The sequence below is a fragment of the Furipterus horrens genome, unplaced genomic scaffold (genome assembly GCF_987537825.1).
Source record: "Furipterus horrens unplaced genomic scaffold, mFurHor1.1.pri manual_scaffold_17, whole genome shotgun sequence".
Classification (NCBI taxonomy): domain Eukaryota; kingdom Metazoa; phylum Chordata; class Mammalia; order Chiroptera; family Furipteridae; genus Furipterus; species Furipterus horrens.
Window position 1 is genome coordinate 115,879,759 of NW_028327187.1, and position 4,609 is coordinate 115,884,367.

General features: G+C 40.6%; 1 pseudogene; it reads right to left on the bottom strand.

Moving 5' to 3' along the window:
- Positions 1–3,199: 3,199 nt before the first annotated feature.
- LOC149991889 (GPN-loop GTPase 1 pseudogene) lies at positions 3,200–4,098 on the bottom strand (annotated as a pseudogene).
- Positions 4,099–4,609: the final 511 nt, after the last annotated feature.

Consider the following 4,609-nt stretch of genomic DNA (forward strand, 5'->3'; position numbering starts at 1 on the left):
TAATGTGTCGATACAGATTCATCAATTTTAACCACTCTAGTGGGAGATATGGATAGTAAGGGAGGCTGTGCACATTGTGGGGGAAGACAGTGTATGGGAAATCTCTGTACTTACCACTCAATTTTGCTGCAATTCTAAAACTGCTTCTAAAAATAATCTATTTTAAACGGAGGATTTGGTTCTTGTTTCATGATGAAACCCTATATTGGGCTGATTAATGGGCTCTGGGTTTATTCCTAGAATTGACACATACTGAAACATGCTTGAAGCATGCTTTTATAGTTTTTAATTTTGCAAAGGATGAAATTGGGTAGAGGGGAAGTAGAGGGAAAGAGAGACGTAAACAGTTTTGAATATTACATTTCCACGATTTGAGGCTTTAACACTATATTATTACTGGAAAATATTCATGTTTGCAAAAGCCTGCTATGAATGAGGATTGTTTTGATTTGTGTTGCTTTGTTTTTCTCAAGAAAACAGAAACAATTATAAATAACAACCCACTCAATGCCACATATGAATTAATGTTGCCAGCTTTTGTGATACTGTGTGCTTGAAATTATATCTTGAGATTACAATCATAATTAAGTCTTTCTCATGTATATTTTTGCTATTCACTTTTTTTCTATCCTGCTTCCTGCTCTTAGTGAAAGTGAGATATCTGAACCCACAATTTACTGGATTCTAGTTTCTCATTTGTTGTGTGGCTGATACATGAAAGGCACCATACATAAATGCTGTGGTTTGGCCCCTCTAGAATGAAATAGAAGACCTCCTCAGAGGGTTACCTAGCTACGCCGCCATCTGAACAATGTTTCGCTCACAGTCTCAAGTCAAAAGGGTAGAAGGATTCTTGCTGAAGGCAGGCCAAAGACTTAGACATTAAAAGTGGGGGTAAGGAACTTGGTCAGATATCAAGGGTAATCGGATATCAAGCCTGACAAGGACAGGATGGACACAGAAGGCCACAGCTGAGGCCTAGTCAAGAGGGCTCACAGAAGCCTAACTAAAGTTTGGTCAAAGAGAGAATCTTTGTCACCTTCTACATATCAGTCAAGATTTACATCCTCCTGTTCTGATAAACTCAAGGGCAAACATTGATCTTTCCTAAAACCTCTGGTTGAAAATGACTGATTGGTCTGGTATGGTCTACATGCACATTTTTGAACCAGTCACCATGTCTAGTTTGATATACCATGATTGATCAAGCTTGGTTTATCTTTCCTCCCCTGTGAATGACAAATAGCCCATACTGGGACCATATAGAAGAGAGGAAAAGATTCTCAAAGGAACCAGAAAAAAAGGACAGGGACAAAGGAGCTTTCCCCAGTCAGGAGACTCTACCATCTGCATGTGATAAACCACTTTTAAGTCATCTCTACTTGTGAAAGCCATGCCCATCCTCCAGGACCTCAATAAATGCCATCTCCACCCTGCTGCTTCTCTAATTGGCATGGTATATGTCTCATCACTCACAACCCTGCAACCCCCTTAGATTGGGAGTTCTTTAAGAACCGTGTCTCTGATAATGTGGTGTAAACCTTAGGCAGCTTCAAGATAGTTCTACAATTGAAGCTGGGGTTAAAATAAAGTTTGCTTAATGAACAAACATATTGATTCCCATTCATTAGGAATGCATTTTGAATGTATAAACTCTTAATTCTTATCTTTTCCCAAAGCTTTACCTTAAACTGAATGACTATTTATTTAGGGGTTCATCTGTATGACCATTTGTAGACATAGTAAGAGGATGGTTTAAGGCACTTTTTGTTAATCCTTTGGAACTCTGTCTTATCACGGAGCAAGCATTCAACTGGGAATCAGAAGACCTGGCTTCTAGAACCAACAATGTCACCTATGAAGTGTTGGACCTGGTCAAATTATTGACTCAATCTTCTTATCTGTAACTTAAGGGATACTTCAAGGTTCTTTATGACTCAAAAACATTTCTATGGTTTCTTTTTTTTTTAATGAAATACTTTTATTTTTAGAATGTTTAAAATGGAGAACAGACACCAGATGGTCAAAGTGAGGATGCTCTTGACAAGGCAGGTTCATATGAGGAATGATAGATGAGATTCACCTGACCTGGGATTGTCACAGGCTGTATGGGTTAGAGCAGTGGTTCAAACAGATTGCTGGGCACCCCCCACCCCACTGCGTTTCTGATTCAGGTCTTCAGTATCCCATTTCTAACAGTTCCCCAGGTGATGCTTATGCTTCTGGTCCAGCGACCACACTTTCAGTACCACTGGAATACAGATTAGGCAGGGATAAAATTCCTTACAAGAAATGTACTACTTTTAACATACTGTGAAGAATGGAGGCAGGGTAAACCATGGTAAGAGAATGTACACCTGACCCAAATCCATGACCTTTGACTAAATCACCAGGGATACTTTGCATTAAGTTCAAAGTACAATATAATCAGGGCCTGCCTCTATACCTGGTTGCTAGTATGTGTATAGGGGAAACTTGAGTAAACATCACCTTACCGAGACAGGTTTGGACATGTGGCTTTATACCTCTCTGATGGACAGAAGTGAATCTATTTGTGATTATATAAATTTCTTATTTGAAATTATAATAGCCAGGCTTATAATGAAGTTAAAATTAAAAACTCTATCCAAGTCACCAACAAAAGCAGGATTTTTCTTTCTTAATTACATGTTTTGCCCACTTTATAAAATAAACCCAGTATCCTATAGTGAACTACCACACATGTGGCACATCTCATACTGACACTGATTGGTGGCCCTCTGTTCAAGCTCATTTCCCCTCTCACCTTCTGCTAAAAGGAATGGAATTTGCGAGTCAGGCACAAGATGCTAGGGAAACAGGCCACAGTTCCAGCCTAATAATAGAGATCTGAAGTGAACAATATGTTCTCTCTCTACTCCATCCATCAGCAGCAAAAGTACTTGAATTCAAACGATAAAATGTGAGGTTCTATGCTTGAAGGAATACCAGCGCCCAAGAAGAGAATATCCTTCCTTGCAAACATCCAAGGCAAAGGCCAAGAGGAATTGGCATCTACTGGCCAGGTACAAATGTCTTCTAATCCTGGCTTCATCGAAGTCAGGATATTTCCCTAATAAGAGCAACTCTGCTATTCTGAACCAAATTTTCTTTATAGTAACCCCAATCAGAGGTACAGATAATTCCTTCACAGATTTCCAAACTTTTGGACTTCTAGAAACTATTTGTTGTTTTTCTTCCAGTACCGTGCCATTGATTCTTGCATAAAATTCTGGAACGCTGGCTCTTCATGGCTTTCCTCTGTATCTCTCTATGGTCAATATCATCAGTGTCACTGTCTGCTTCCTCATCCTCTTCCTCCAAGGTTCCCCGCGTCAAGATCAAGTCGGAAGGGACCTGCACAGTAGGTGAACTGTCTGTAGCAGTTCCTGTGTCCAAAGCTACAGAGCCCATGTCTTTCCAAAGGCGTTCCAGTTGTTCTTTCTGCTGCTGGCTCTGTGCGCTGGCCAGTGATTTCTTCCAACGTTCATATTCAGGATGATACTCCCTTTTATATTCTTCCACAGCACTGGTGACTTGCACAGAGAGTTCATCTAAGCCTGTACCCAGAACAGCAGAAACACCTACCGCCCTGAGTGAGCTGTAGAACTCACCTGACACCAAGTTCATTGAACGAGTCAGGTTACTGACGTATGTAGTCTCTTGATTCAAGGCATCTTGGAAAGTCTCAAAATCATGCATCCATTCCACTGCAAAGCTGTGATCAACGATGTCAGTTTTATTCATAACCACAGTGAAAGGAAGCTTGGTTTTGTACAAGATGCTGCAGGCATAGAGCATATTGGACATGAAGGCCACTGGGTTGGTACTTCTCAATGTGTCCATTACATAAATGACAATCGCTGGAAATGAGGATGCCAGGGCCTCAATGATGATGGTCCCAGAAGCTGACCAGGTGAATACTTCAGTCTGCCCAGATGTGTCAATCAAGACATATTCTTGGCTTTCTCAATAAATTTCATCACCTGATCAAATATGGTAGCAAAGAGATTGAGTGAGGTCACTATGCCACCACTGGGCCCAAGTCCATATTGTTTCATGACTTCTTTATATTTCACAGTGTCACGAATATTGATATTGGCAGGAAAAGGAACTCCATGCACAGCAGGGTCCAGATTGATCACATAAGGTGGAGAGCCTTGGCTATGCAGGTGTCCTGTGAGCCTCTGTACAAAGGTGGTTTTCCAAGATCTCGCCATTCCCAGCACCAAGAGATACACTGGGGACTGAAGACCCCCAGAAGCCAGGGAAGCCCGGGTCTCTATAGTTTATTGTTCCCTGTGTACATGTCATCTTACGGACCCTCTTCACACTAATTGTTTTTAATGTTGTAGGTCCCCCAAACTACCTAATTCTTTCCTGATGTAACAATAATTACTTATATCTGGATTGCATTAAATACTTTATCAAGAGACTTCACAATTGCATTTGTTTTTCATAAGAATGCTCCCTGATAGATATTACTTTCCCCATTTTAATGATGAGAACACTGAGTTTCAGAGAGGTCCCATGACTACTAAGTAGTGTTGGACCCACATCTTTCAACTCTAAGTTTAGTGCTCTTTTCACT